Source organism: Pleuronectes platessa, chromosome 12, assembly GCF_947347685.1.
Source record: "Pleuronectes platessa chromosome 12, fPlePla1.1, whole genome shotgun sequence".
In the NCBI taxonomy this organism is placed as follows: Eukaryota; Metazoa; Chordata; class Actinopteri; order Pleuronectiformes; family Pleuronectidae; genus Pleuronectes; species Pleuronectes platessa.
In genome coordinates, this window is record NC_070637.1 from 3,133,910 (window position 1) to 3,150,317 (window position 16,408).

General features: G+C 40.1%; 1 protein-coding gene across 1 annotated transcript in view; it reads left to right on the top strand.

Moving 5' to 3' along the window:
• Nucleotides 1-16,408, top strand: part of pdzd8 (PDZ domain containing 8) — a 46,738-nt gene that overhangs the window by 21,809 nt on the left and 8,521 nt on the right. The window lies entirely within an intron of this gene.

Below are 16,408 nucleotides of genomic sequence, written 5' to 3' on the forward strand. Positions count from 1 at the left end.
TAGATGGAATTTATAAAAAATAAATAAATTAAGACATCCCTAAACCCAAAATTTACAATGAAAGAAACATTAAACCGTGGCCCTCCTGAAAAGGCACATCTTCTAGTGAAGCTACCTCCTGGGTCTTATTGACACATTAATGAAAGATTATTTTCATCTTCCTGGAACTGATGAGATTTCCCATCACTGACATTTTGAGAGGCTAGAAAATGCCCCTTCGGCAAACCTTTTTTAATTGCCGCAATTTCGAGATATTACAGTTATCACATCAGGCTTGTTTGGATGTGAATAATGACAGTTTTAGAGTGAAATGTCATGCCTAATGACTGGCTCTGCGGCGGCTGTTCCTGCCACACACTTCTAAATGACATTAACAGTGGCTCAGATTCAGTGGTGGGGAGCAGCACGAGACCCTAAAAGTCCGGATGTTGGTCGGGCTGCCTTGGTCGACCGTGGTCAAGCAGGCTGTTCTGGTAACGATCCCTCCGCAGGTTCACCTTCAGAAACGTTGTTAAAGGGGACATATTATGCCCATTTTACCACAAGTTGATTTAGTTCCTTGGGGTCTTGTAAAATGTATTTTGGAAAAAATACCACAAGGATAATTTAAAACAGCTGCTTTTTACCCTGTCTAAAATAGCCCTTCTCAGATTGACCTGTTTTGAGAGCCTGTTCCTTTAAAAGCTAATGAGCCAGCTCCCCCCTACTGCAGCCGACACGGTGCAGTAGGGTGAAGCTCGGGTCCTGGTCGGGTCCTGTGGAAAGCGTTTAGAGGTGTCTAAGGGGTCTCTGCCTCGACAATCGTCATGTTTATGCGGCCACTTTGATGTCTGACGGGTAGCAGCAGCGGGCTAACGCTAGCTTGCAGCAACTTAGATCGAGATCTACGCGAGGGCAGCTCACTGGGAACATTGTAGACTACCCTGTGGTGTAACCGGCTCAAGGTAAGTGGCGAGTTAACACACGGCAAAAGTGACGGGGGAAGCGGCGGTGACACGGTTCGATCCGGGGTGTCCGAGGCAGCGGCGGATCTGCTGATGCGATGACATAGCGGCTGGGATCAGCTATCGTCACCACCTCGGAGAGCCCCAGATCGCACCGTGTCACCGCCACTCCCTGTCGTTTTTGCCGCGTGTTAACTCGAAGCTGTGCTTGAACATAACTAGAATATGAATAAATATGTACGAACTGCTCAAATATCGAATCTATAATGAGTGTTGGGGGGGGCGGGCTAAGGCCATGTAAGAGAGACTCCCACTTGCTTGTGACGAGAGAAGCATACGGAAGCTCATTCAGTCACTCAAGCATGACGTTTCTGACTTAGAGGAGCCATAACAAATCGCTGGAGTTGTTTTTTTGCCAGAGTTTTTGGGTCGGTAGACATGCCAGATACCCACATTAACATGTAGAAGCACTACAAAAGTGGAATTTTCGTAATATGTCCCCTTTAAGAGTTTTATTTCCTTAGATCAGCCATTCCCAAACTTACGAATGCCGTGGCCCAATTTGAAAACTGAAAAATGTGTGCGGCCCAATCACACCTTTAATCACCACTATATGATCCACACACAGGACTAAAATCATACATTAGGGCTGCTCAATTATGGAAAAAATCATAATCACGATTATTTTTGACAATATCGAAATCACGATTATTCAAATGATTATGTGCGCTTATTCTGAAGTCTATGCTTTATCCTTTAAATGACTGGAGCGTGCAAAATAAAGTGAATCACTTCCGATTCAGGTAAACACCGATGACTGCTGCGTGTCTTATTCCTCCGTGAAACCAGGATATCGGTGCCCGGTTATTCAAACCCTTAATGATGGCAACCTTAACACTCTCTGATCGGCCGACCGGCGCGGAGAAATGCGGGTCCGGTCTGACCGGTCTGAACAGCCAGGCGGGAGCGCGCTTGAGAATAGCGGTGCGCGGCCGATACATGGTGTGCTGCTGCTTTTCCACTCGCGCTGTTTTTTTCACCGCCGGTCACCACACACACAACTCGCCTACGTTACGGCTGCTTGAGAGTGAGAGCCAGTCAGCTGGGCCGCTGTATGCTTTGGGGGAAGGACTGAATGGCGCATCTGCGTCTCTTTCGAGAACTCGATTATAGTAGTTTGGAGATTGTTTGACCCCATAATCGAAATCACGGTTAAATTTCGATTAATCGAGCAGCCCTATCATACATATTATTAATTTTATATAAAAAATAATTGTATATGAACACAGGCATATGCAATAACATCGACATTTAAGCATAACCATTTGCAAAGCAACACATGAAAAAAAAAAAAAGAAGTGCAAATAGGGTATTGTTAAAAATATATTCTTACTGCTTGTATAACGGGGCACGACAAGGATATCCCGGAGAAGACAAACACATTTGAGGCGTAGCCAAATATGCCTAAGGCGCTTAAACTCGGCCTGTGACAGGTCTTGAGGACTTGAGTCCTTTCTGAGATTTCCTCTTTAGTTTTGAATGATTCGATGAAAGGTTCATTGTTTATACTGTGGTCAATTACTGTTCTTAGGTAGACACAGGAGGCATTTGAAGGTCAGATGCACTAGTCCATTACTATTTGAACCTCAGCATCTGGGGTTCCAAATTTGTAAAATTATACATTATATGTATATTGTTGTTATAATTTTTCAGTCAGTTGAAATAAATCCTGAAGAGAACAATTTTGGGTTGTTTTGTGTCTGTATAGGACTACTATAAAATGCACTTTGCATTTTTTTATTTTTGTACATGTACTTTTACTTTTGATACTTAAGTACATGTACAGTGCCTTGCATAAGTATTCACCCCCTTTGGACTTTTCTACATTTTGTCATGGTATAACCACAGATTAAAATTTATTTCATCGTGAGTTTATGTAATGGACCAACACAAAATAGTGCTTCATTTGGAAGTGGGGGGAAATATTACATGGATTTCACAATTATTTACAAATAAAAATCTGAAAAGTGTTGAGTGCATATGTATTCACCCCCTTTACTGTGAAACCCCTAACAAAGATCTGGTGCGACCAATTGCATTCACAAGTCACATTTGCAAGTCACATAATTAGTAAATAGGGTCCACCTGTCTGCAATTTAATCTCAGTATAAATACACCTGTTCTGTGACGGACTCAGAGTTTGTTGGAGATCATTACTGAACAAACAGCATCATGAAGACCAAGGAGCTCACCAAACAGGTCAGGGATAAAGTTGTGGAGAAATATGAAGCAGGGTTAGGTTATAAAAAAATATCCAGAGCTTTGAACATCTCTCTGAGCACCATAAAATCCATCATAAGAAAATGGAAAGAATATGGCACAACCGCAAACCTACCAAGAGGAGGCCGTCCACCCAAACTGAAGAGTCGGACAAGGAGAAAATTAATCAGAGAAGCAACCAGGAGGCCCATGGTTAGTCTGGAGGAGTTGCAGAGATCCACAGCTGAGGTGGGAGAATCTGTCCACAGGACAACTATTAGTCGTCTACTCCACAAATCTGGCCTTTATGGAAGAGTGGCAAGAAGAAAGCCATTGTTGAAAGGGATCCATAAAAAATCCCGTTTGGAGTTTGCCAGAAGCCATGCGGGAGACACAGCAAACATGTGGAAGAAGGTGCTCTGGTCAGATGAGACCAAAATTGAACTTTTTGGCCTCAATGCAAAACGCTATGTGTGGCGAAAACCCAACACTGCCCATCACCCTGAGCACACCATCCCAACAGTGAAACATAGTGGTGGTAGCATCATGCTGTGGGGATGCTTCTCTTCAGCAGGTACAGGGAAACTGGTCAGAATAGAGGGACAGATGGATGGAGCCAAATACAGGGAAATCCTTGAAGAAAATCTGATGCAGTCTGCAAAAGACTTGAGACTGGGGCGGAGGTTCATCTTCCAGCAGGACAATGACTCTAAACATACAGCCAGAGCTACAAAGGAATGGTTTGGATTAAAGAATGTTAATGTCTTAAAATGGCCCAGTCAAAGCCCAGACCTCAATCCAATAGAGAATCTATGGCAAGACTTGAAGATTGCGGTTCACAGACGGTCTCCATCCAATCTGACTGAGCTTCATCTTTTTTGCCAAGAAGAATGGACAAACCTTTCCATCTTTAGATGTGCAAAGCTGGTAGAGACATACCCCAAAAGACTTGCAGCTGTAATTGCAGCGAAAGGGGGTTCTACCAAGTATTGACACAGGGGGGTGAATACTTATGCACCCAACAGATGTCAACTTTTTTGTTCTCATTATTGTTTGTGTCACAATAAAATTTATTTTGCACCTCCAAAGTACTATGCATGTTTTGTTGATCAAACGGGAAAAAGTTTATTTAAGTCTATTTGAATTCCAGTTAGTAACAGTACATAATGGGAAAAAGTCCAAGGGGGGTGAATACTTATGCAAGGCACTGTAAACACCAGATACTTTTGATACTTAAGTACATTTAATATGAGCTACTTTAAGACATTTGCTCAAGTCATCTCTGATGGGTTACTTTCACTTTTACCGGAGTCACTTTCGGGTAAGATATCTGTACTTTTACTCAAGTATGGCTTTCAAGTGCTTTATACACCACTGCTCAGATTCTGTTGAACAGTAATTGCCCTGTACTGTTTTCTGATGTTGTGTTTAATGACTTTGGACGATTTGAGTCCTCCACCAGCAGGTGGCAGTGAAACATCAAGTCTTTAGTTTAGCTCTAAGCACATTATCTTCATGTTATTTCTCTCCCTCAGAAGCAGCAGGTTATTGTACTTTAATAAAAAAGATCATTCAATGATTCAGTTTTATGTTCAGACTCAAGAAAATTGAGTGTATGAATTGAAGTTGTTGGAAATCAACTGAGACTTTAAAATGTGTGATGGTGCGTTTCTTCCTTTCCGAACATCACTGGAGTATATAATGGCATTTATGAAAAGAATAGATATATAAAATAAATGAATGAATCAGATACATGAGATCAAGCACAGACATGTCAAAATGTCAACACATAAAATAGAGAAATCTCACATAAGCAGGATGTTGGATGAACACTTTCTATTTATACAACACAATAGAACAATATTAAAAGAACAATTTCAAATTAAAATCTGAATACAAAATTGATGAGATGTTAAAATATTAGATTTAGATGATGGACTCTTTTTATATCAGCACTAACGTTACAGATAATGTTTCATGAGATCTGCTTGCTTTTCCATGTTGTCTCATTGACCTGGTAAAACCATCTTATCTCAGCAAGCCACTGGCTCTTGCTGTTGTGCAGAATCCTGTGAAGTATAATGAGTGCACAGGGAGAGAAATGTGCAGCACAGCCAGATGGAAAAGTAATGACACTGTCATTACTGAAAACTGTCATCTTGTCACCTTTTTTTTTTTTTTTTTTTTTTTTAAATCACTGAAAATATGGATTCTGGTTAAATTTAAATTTTTAGACTACATTTTCTTCTTGTCTTTAATCGACACTTAGTGCAAGCATGCCCTTAGTGCATTTCTTACAGTCTTAAATAAATCCACTAAAGTGCTAGAATATGTGAAACAGCATTTAATGACATGTTGTCGACTTACACATGTGACACAAACACATTTGCAGACCTTTCTCCAGGACTGATTGAACACCATGGTCAGTTAGAGGTGCAGCCAGCAATCCAATAAGTAATGAATATGTGAACTGATCCACCCCAACACTTGACCAGTGCAGCCATCCGCACAGCCCCCTCCAAGTGGTACCACTTCAAAGCACTTGTTTCCCTTTTTAGTTAATATAGGCATAGAAATGCAGATTTGCGTTGGCATTTGAGCCTTTTTTATCAGACCTCCCCAGTCTGCATGTCCCCAGCAGGACTCCGGAGTCAGGATTAAAGGCTATACCATCTGGTAAAGGTCAATTCGCCATCAACTTCTCCCCTGATGATTGCAAGATATGAGCTTCCCTTGGCTCCCTTATGATAACAGCAGCTTGTCTTGTGTATGTGGATGCTTTTCATGCCATTTTAACATTCTCTAATTTTAACCAGTGTGAGCCACTTGCTGCTGCTTTTCACTGCACCATGTGTCTTTATTCCCAAGGGGGGAGCCGCTCTCATCAGGAGGGGTCCATGGACTGTTTTCAACATGGCTTTCAGTGCTTGGTTCAAATTTCTATCTTCCAACTGCATATCACGGTTTAGTTTCTGCTTGCACACACAATGGAGAGTCACAATACCAGTTATGAATGGGCCTGGGAGACACTGGCTGTTTTTTAATGAGCTATTCACAGGCATCTGCTGCTCTCTGTTGTTTTCACTTGCCAAATATTATTTCTCCACCTTACGTGTTATTAACTGCTGCTGATATGTTTGACTTTATCCAGTTCTGGTTTTGTCATCGTCATTGCTTTACCAGTAGTGTTATGAACAGTAGCTCTTCATTCACACTGGAATCATACTAATCATGCCTTAAATGTTTGTCAGTGGAGCTTTGTTTTGTATTTGGGGTGTAGTTGTTGGCAGTTAATTATTTTATTCTGTCATTTATTTAGCAAATTACAAAATATCTGCCATCTACAGGTTTGCAGGTTATATCAGCATTCATGCTCATTCATATCACTTTATACCAAACACCCTTTGAATAGTAAACAAAACAAGTTATTTGAAGGTGTAAATAAAAGTGCTAGTTTCAGCCCTGAAAATACCAAATCAAGACTGATGAAGTACTGTGGACTATTTCTGAAACTAGCAATTCGTACTAGTATAGGTGTCAATGTGGACATGATGTGAAATGTCTGTATTTTTAAGAATATATGTTTGACAATAGCTATTTTAAAAATATATTTTATATTATCAGTGCTCATACATTTCTAGTCTGGACCTTGTGTATTTTGGGTTTTGAGGTGACATTAAAACCTAGCACTTCTGTATGGATTCTAATTATATAGAGAAAGAAGTAATGCTGCTTCCCATTGGTTCACGCATCTGCACAACTGGGTAAATGAAAGCCAGTGTGATTGCAGTGTGAGGCTGGCTGGCTGTTTTTGTTTTTTATTACTCGTTTATGGTGTGTTGAGGGTGGGGGAGGGGTGGGGATCTGTCAGGCGTGTTTGCACATCTGCCCAGTCAATTCCATCGTCTGCACTGAGAGCTGATGCTTGCTGACAGCTTGACCGAAGGGACTTTCAATGTGTGTGTTTGTGAGTCTGTGTGCACAAACACTACAGCTCCATGCCTTGTTGTGTAAAGGTGGTTACACTTGTGGGTGGTTTTGTCTTGTGTAAAAAGGTGTGTGTGTGTCTGTCATACGGCTGCGTTCCACTGGATGTTGTGTGTGTGGTCAGGGTCGTGGCCCAGGGCCCAAAATGATCCAGTTTCCCAGACTTGAAGCCATTGTCATTTATTATTAGTGAACATCTGTGATTAGAGGTCAGATTAGACGAAATATGTCAGGCTTCTCATCACACACAAACAAGTTTAGGCTTAGAACAATTTAACAGCCACTCATTTCCCTTCAGGTCTTAAACATCTGATTAACATGTTTCAGTTTGATGAGTTTCTTACTGCTCTTGTCACCTTTAACATTTTTCTAAACCAGGGGCCTTCTTTACTTTTAGCTCTGAGCAAAGCCAGACATCAATGAATATATTCTGAGAATAGTCCCCTATTCAAGCACACTGTGTATCCTGGCCCTGCCCCTACCTTCAAGTAAACCTAATTAAATTAGATTATAATTTCTTTAACTTTTATTCATTTATTTGCAAAAATGTCTTTGTATTATATTAGTTTTATATTTTACAACTTGTTTTGTATTTTACAACTGCACTGGCCCAGTTTCAATTTGAAGAACTATTAAAACAATTATAGCTGTCATTAGGTAATCTGAAAAAAATTAAGGAACCAGTGAAACAATTCCTATTGAAGTACCTACTAGAGAGAATGATTTTTCTTAATCTTTAATTAATGGTAATGAACCATCAATAGACTCTTTGGGGCATCACAAACAGTGAGTGGACAGAATCTTCAAGTGTCTCGAGCTTGCTGGTCCCCAGTCTGCTGCAGTCTTGTTTGTCGAGTTTGTTGAGACTTTCTGATACCAGCACCAGAAATACCTGTGATACTGCTGAGAATGTGTGGTCAGGCATCAGTGAGTACACACATCTATCCTGTTCTGATTCCACCTTCTTCAATCTGCTAACTTTTCTTAGCGTCAGCCAAAGCTAAACTTTCAGCAGCTGGGAATATTTCACGCTGGAATGTCCCATAAGTAAATAGTCAACAAGAACCTTTTGCAGGTGTAATCGTTGCCATTTATAACAGTAGTAATTTCATAATGCTTTTGAAGAACCATAGCATGAAAGAAAACGAGGAATTCATATTAATTTTAAAAGTAATTAAAGCTGAAATGTATCGGAGTGGAAGTATGTAGTAGCACAAAATGGAGATACTAAAGTACAAGTGTTTGCACATTATATGAAAAGAAGAAATATTTGAGATTGTTAAAATATAAGTGTATTAGTTTACTTTGTTCTGTATCCACCACAGTGTTTATATTCAAGTCACACAATTTTGTACATTTCACTTATAATCTAAACTATTTTAAGTAACAGTAAAACTGTGTTTTGCACGTTATGTGTAAGGACAGTGTTTTGTGGTGTTTTTGTTCAGTCATGTAATGAAAACAAACGAGAGTCTGCTCCACAGCTGGTACCCAAGATCAGCCAGGCCACTATTTCTTATCCCTCACTTTGCGCACACACGCACACGCACATGCAGAGCCACACCAGTCATCAGGCTTGAAGAGGGAGAACAGGGAATTTTATGCAGGTGATTTCAGCCTCTCTGATGCACCCCCCACACAAACTCATAGACACGTACACAACCCTCCCCATCACAGTGATTGTTTGATGTTCCACTCAGGGTGTCTTTGTGTCTTTAATCAGACCCGGACCCGATGAAAGACAGTTGGTTGATGAGACAACACACTCGTGCACGCATGCACATACACACGCACGTGTGACACACACACACAAACACACTATGTAACAATGAGTCATCTGAAGTACCAGACTGACCACCACTTCACTTTCCAATCTGGATTTTTGGGGAGTGGAAAATATAGGTAAAATAATAGCTCCTAGTATTTGCAGCAACATATTTTTGAACATGACTCTCAGTCAAAACACATGTCTCCTGACACTTTAAGCGTGTGATAGTGTCTGTCTTTAAATGTGCAAACTACACAGTGTGATCACTCTTGGTGTTTGTCATCACGCACACCCTCCACAAAATTGAATAGCAGCAAAGGGAGCATATCACCCTTGTCATTTTTTTTTAAACGCATACATTGACTCAGAGCGAGTGACGCATTCATCATCTGCTTCTGCCTTGCTATGGCCCGTTCTAATTCTGTTTGACAACCGCTTTCCGTGTGGCGGAAGGCAGATTAAAGACATGAGAGGTTGGTCCTACAAGCTGTTTGTTTCGAATCGCTTCTTCCACTGATCAATTCACATCAGGGGAAACTCAATATACAGGCCGCTATGTGCATGACAGACGGAGCCAAGGCTTTATTACAGATTTCTTGCTATTTTCTATATTTTCTCTTGCTAGGGTGCTCGGGGGGCTGGGGGGCCGGGCAGATGCTAGGGAGGGTGTCCGCTGGTGGGAGTGTGCTCACCTGTGTGAGCGCGCACGTGTCTGTGTGCGCATTGGGATGGAACTCCGCCGTGCGCGATACAGAGAGCAGAGGAGAAATCTAAACCCGCGACCATGTAGAGACGGAAATGACATGCCGTTCTATAAATAATAAATAACATAAGGCCATTTAGTTTGTTTAATAAAAGAGCAAGCTATAGATCTGCTTTGTAGGAAAGGTAACATTTAATGACTTGTGTTGAGATCTGGCGCTGTATTTTACTTGGCCTTAAAGGGGGAGGGGCGTTGGGGGGGGGGACACTGGGTGTCGCAAAGATTTAGATTAGATTGTGGTTTCTCTTTATGATTCTGTTGCTTGGATCACATCCGGCAGCGTAAGCAACAAGTTGATGTTGGTTTACTAACTCCCTCTAATCTTTGAGTAACGCTGCGATAATACAGACTCTTGATTTATAAAATTACTCTGAATGGCCTTTCTTTTCCATCTACAAGGATCTGACAACTGACATGACGTAGGCCTGTCTGTTTTTCTTCTTCTGTGTCAGTTTTATTTAGAGTGACGGTAACCACAGAGTATATTTGCGGTTTCTACTTCTGCTTAACAAAAATGACATTATATACGACGTATTGGGCAACAGCAGAGCCAAATGTAATAAAAGCATTCATTTTTGTTGCTCTCTGCCTCCCAGACCTGGAGAGGAATGACATGTGCGAATCGGCTATTTGTTATAGTTGTGTTTTGAATAGGAGATCAAAGGGCCAGCTGAGATCACACGCTAATAACTGTTAGCCTGTTTACGTATAGGCTGGAATTAGGTGTGAAACCGTGCAAATGTTAAATGAATGATAAGTAAATGTCTTGTGGTCAAGTGGTCACATCATTTCTTAAAGTCTCCAGAAAGCAAAAAGACACTTTGGCCATCCCAGCATCTAAAGCAGCTGGTGAGCCCACTGAGGCAGATACGCAGAGTGCTTGCATGACAGACGAGCACTGGTGTTCAAAGACCTGAAATGCCAAATTGATAACGAGGGAAATGGTGTCTTCTTTCTTTCTGAACCAGTGCTAGTTCTTCAGAATGTAGTTGTCCTTTAATGAACTGGAATGATGTAACAGTCATGACAGATCATTATTTTTCAATGGCAGGACAATGACAGTGCCACAGAAAGGGAGTGCGTGGGCGACCGAACCACCGCTGCTGTTGATACAAGTGCAAATTAGGCAGGACACCTTTTTTGTTGGTCCATGTCTCCATAACAACTCCTTTGTTAACGCTTTTGAAACCTGCTCGCCATGATAAAAAAGGCAGCTTGAAAATTCAGATAAAGCCACACGGTAAACAAGTGTGAAGCTAAACTCCATGGTGGTTTTGCCCAAGAAAGACGCGTCATCCACTGCTTAATTGTACGTGATTGTGTTGAATTAGGTTGTGACTCCTTAATATCTGCCCATTATTCTGTTTCAGTTTCCAGATCATAATCTTTCTTATATTGACATTGGTTTACAGTTGGTCTGTGGTCAGTGTATGTGAAAATCATATTAATCATAAATGAAAAAAAGAACATCTGTGAGTTGTGATAGTGTCATTCACGGAGGGCTTCACACTGACTTAAAACCAACCTACTCAATGTAGGTGAGTTTCCTGTTTCTTTAAAAGAGACAGTGTAGTGCAACAATGACCAATGGTTGTAATTGTCCCAATAAAAATCTAGGTCAAATCAGTTCTTTTAGCAGGTTTCTTATTTTATCATTTGTCGATGGAGCCTAAATCCATTAAAACCCAACAACGAGCTGTTGATTGTTCAATTACCCCCCAAAAATCTGCATTTTTAATCATTATTCAATATTTAACAAAAAATAGTATCTAATGTTTTTCAAAAAGAGTCGTGAGTTTGCCTGTATCTGTCTGTACAGATTATTTTCCACAAGATCAGATTTTCACCACATGATCTTCGTTGCCCAAATAATGTGATCGCTAAATATCGCAAAGTTAACAGAATGTTTTGCAAAAAATAATAATACCACCAGTCAAATTCTTATTTTTGTTTATTTTATCTCTAGTCTCTCCTCAGCTTTATCATGTGTATTAAAAACATGATATCAATATTCATATCACAGTAATTATCAATAACAGAATATTGTGACACTAGTATGTCCTCTCACTCGGCAGCAGTTCATTAGCCATACCTGACAACCAATCGTAGTGGATGGTAATAACCAGTGGAAATTCCTCTTTTAAACTTTTCATCAAATATCAACAGTACTTTAACCACCTTCATAAGGAATGGTAACATATCATCTTGATCTGTTTCTTTGAAAACATTATGGCTCAGCCCATTCCAACCACATGGTAATGCAAGGAACTTTTATTTTATTTTCTATTCCTCCCCAATAAATAACATTATGAAAGGCTAAACAGTGTATGAGTTACGTCCTGCTCATGGGTGTGGTTTAAAGCTTGCTGTTATAGAGACAAGAGAGATACAAATTGTTTAAAACAAGATGTCCATACCTGATGTTTAACATAAATAAGCTTTTAAAAGTGAGCTAGAGAAAGTAGGACAGAGCCTGGCTCTTGTCTGACCTCCGCACAGCTACACAATCACACCGTGAAAGGGGCTTGGTAGTCAGTTTTTACAAGTTACGGTCGAATACAGGACCGTCTATACAGTGTTCGGTAGGTTTAAGAGGTAGTTTCCGTCTATCTGCCCATTTGAAATGGAGATTGGTAGGAATTGAAATATCACTGAAGGGATATATTGTTTTTATGACTTCTTTTACCATTTGTATATTTATTTATCACGATCACATCTTCAATTTGAATTAATGTATCTTTCAATATTATTCTCTAGCTCTTACTATATGTACAATTTTTCAATTAAGGTTTATTGCCTCCCTTTGGCTGGAGCAGTGACTTTTGGAAATAAGCGAATTAGTTCAGTTGAACGTATGAAGAGGATAGTGACCCAATCACTGTTGTGAAAACCTCATATTCCATGGAAACATTCAGTTGATATCTTAACAACACTGCTCTGGGATAGCGTACTAAATAGAATGTAAATGTTCTAATGCAGATTTCATACTGTAATTCAACACGCGTCTGTGATATTGTGTCTCAGAACATGTAGCACACAATATGCGTCACTGTTAACCCGCCTAATAAGTACCTACGTAAACACCCAGGCAGTCACTGGCCATGCACACCACCCCTTAGCCCGCTCCACCCCCATCACTACCGGGGCTACTAATTGGATGTGGCAGGGAATTGCGGCGCACTTGCCTCGCAGCGACTTGTACCCTATAACCATACACAAATCGATCTGACATGTGGTATTAGATTAAATTACCAAGCAGCGCAGTGACAAGGAAAAGGATTTGTTCAACCCTCACCTCTCCATCTCACACGCACCCTCCCAGACCTGCTGCAGAACAGAGGGATGTTCAGCCAAGCAACAGCAGACGCTGCTCTGTCCAAGATATCCATCAAACCAGGGTTTCAGGCCAACCTGCAGCCAGCCACCTCTCCCTGCAGACCTCTTATTAGTACTCATAATCTCCTCATAACTTATTCAATGGTGTCCAGTATAAAACATTTTACACAAATGGTAAATGGTCTGTATTTTATTGAGCTTCTTTAATCCTGATGGCCACTCAAAGCGCTTTACATTACAGTTTTCACCCATTCACACAGTGCATCTATGGGCAGCACTTTTCTACGAGCAATCTACATGTATAACTGCTTCGAATGCCTTCAAATCTGATAATAGTCAAATAAGAACAAGAGTCTGTTTAATAGTAAATATAACTGTCTATAATAATTTACTGTTAAGATATCAGTCGTACATTTCATTTCAGTCGAATTAGATTTTTTGACCTTTGATGCATATGACTAAATCTTAGCTCAGAAAGCTCCTGTATACCTTTGCATTCATCCTCAAGACTGTATATAAAAAGGACGACATGACAACCCACCAAAATACTTAAGTAGCGTTTGACAATTTTTTATTCAAATATTATATTAATAATATTATTGATCGAAGATGCTTTGTCCATCTGGATACACAGTGTATGTTTTATGCTTTTACCTTGGGTGGAATCATCAATAAATACCAGTGTCAGTTCCAATTGGGTCTTACACGCCAAAACGACAATTGTCTCATAGAGCCAAAACTCTGGCAGGTAGACCGTAGACATAATGCCATCATGAGTTTTTAAAAGTTATGAATTTGTCTTTTCTTATCGTCAGAATATCTCATGAAATTGTATTCAAGACAATAGCTGGCAAATAAATTCCATGTTACAAAGGCTCAGTAATTTCCTAAAATAGCTTGTCTCAGCAGGTTTTTAGCGAATGTTTGTTGAACAGGATTTGTGAGGGACTATATTCAGTTGAGTATTAGTCCACATGTTTGTGCTGTACTAATTATTTCTGGCCGGTGGATTGGGTCAAAATAAGTGTCTTCATGGTAAGTAAGGAATATGTCATCCAGTGCTGGAATGTTTTAAATATTTTTTGGACAACAATGGAGCGGTATGGCACAGAGAAATCTGATGCATCAGCTATTGTTGGTTTACGTCTGAAAAATATACTATATCGCCATAGTGAACATTTTACGGAATTTCACTCCTAATTATTTCTTCTTATTCCAACACACCAAGTCATATTTTGTATTGGGATCAATCCACATTCACAAGAAAATATAATATTAGATGGACAGATAAAAAGTGTAAACTGCTGAGGAGTCTTGAGGAGTGACTGAATTTTGCATATATGATGAAAAAGCATTAGGTTTAGTTTTGTGAGGTGGTGACTCACTTTTGTGGGAGTGTGTCTGAGTGTATGAAAAGGTGTAACAGAGGTCTTTTGTTACACTGATTGTTTGTTTCCTGGGATCAAAAGAGAACTTGTCTGGATGTGTGTCCTGGAGCTACATATTAACCTTTCTTTTGTTCTCCGTGGCAGTGCAGATAAAAGTGAGGCTGGCTTTGCTGAAATAGAGGGTAAATTGCTCCATTTACATCTGGCCAGTTTGGGCTTGCTATGTTCTTTGTTTGTGCTCTGCTCAGAGAAAAAGGAGCCGAGAGCTGCTTGTTGTCTTAGTCGATGTTAACAAGGTTAGCGCAGCCACCGCTGCTCAGCCCCAAGAGAAAGCTGCACTGCGCGACAATTAAACTTCACATTTAGAGAAGCACCAAACAGCACCCAACAAGTCGTTGGAGAAAGGATTTATATTCATTAAACGTTTTATTGAAGTGTCATAATAAACAATAGCTGTAGTGAGAGGAGTATTTCATCCACTCCTGCAACCCGTTTAGCAAATAGTTACTGTTAGACACAATTAAAACAAACAACTGTATTCTGGTTTGAGAAGTGTTACACTGGCTCACATCCAGTTTGACTCTAGTGGGCTCTTTAATTCTGGAGCGATTATGATGCTGCCGTGTATGAAACCTATTAAAATGAAGTGTTTTACAATGTGTTGAACATTTCTGAGAGCAGACCTGTCCTAGATTTAAGATGTTTTTTATAATAGAAATGATGTCCAAAAGTATGTATACAAAACCAAGGTTCTTTTTACAGAGAATATTCCTAAGTGGTTTCAGAATAATTCTATACAATTGGATACAACTGTATTTCTTATGCTCTATTCTTGCTTGGGCAAGTGTGTAATAATTGTAAAACTAAGACAGTAAATCTATTGAATCTATTGAAGGCACAATGGCTGCACTGCAGCCAGTGGTACAGCTTTACACACACAGCTACAGAGCTCCTTCAATTTGTGATACTCTGCACCTTTCAGTGTTTTTTACCTGAAATATCACTGTCCTGAATGTCTGTGTGAATCGAAAGTAAATGGTCTGTACTCAAAGCACTTTACAGTACAGCTCTTGCCATTCACCCATCCACACACATTCATGCAGAGCATCTACTGTGTGTGCAACACCTTTCTCTATGAGAAGAGGCAGTTTTGGGCTTCAGCATCTTGCCCAAGGACACTTCGGCATGCAAAATGGGGAAGACTGCGATTGAAACCGTTGACCTTCTGGTCAGAGGACAACCGCTCTACCCCCCTCAGCCACAGCCGCCCCACTCAGCACTGACATCAGCTGCCAAATGTTTGCATAAAAAACTAGACCTCACCATCAGGCAATTTGTTTAACAACAGTAGCATAGTATTTTTTTTATTATTATTATTTCCTCCATGCTATTGAAAATATAATGCAAAAATTCTTAATTTCTTAAATTTTAATGACAACATGACAGTATGGCAAATGTTTTTTTACTATAGTCTTTATAGGTAATATGTAGAAAATAATGGTAAACTCTTCACTCAACTCTTTAAAGCTGAGACTTATTCCCCCTCAACCATCAGAAATAAAGTATTTATATTAAAACTTTCTATTAAACTATGAAAAGTATTTTATTTTTAATGTCTGTGTGGCCTCATAACTGTGATCAGATCTGAGATGGACTGGACTGTCAGTTGCGTATTGTGGATACATGTGCTTTTCAACTTCCATTACTTTGTTGTATGTTGCAGTGATTTTTTCCTTTTTATAGTTTTCCTTTTTACGTCTCAGAGCGTTTGCCCACAGAGCCGAGCTGCTCACTAACTAATGGTCACGGTGTGATGTGAAGCCGAATAGGCCTTTAGAGTCCACATTCTCCCTACAGCACCGTGCCTTTCTCTGCAACGTTGTTAGCCTTCATGGAAGAGCTGTAACATGGCCTGATCAGATTAAAGTCAGTCGCGCACACACATCCGCACAGACCGCGCGCA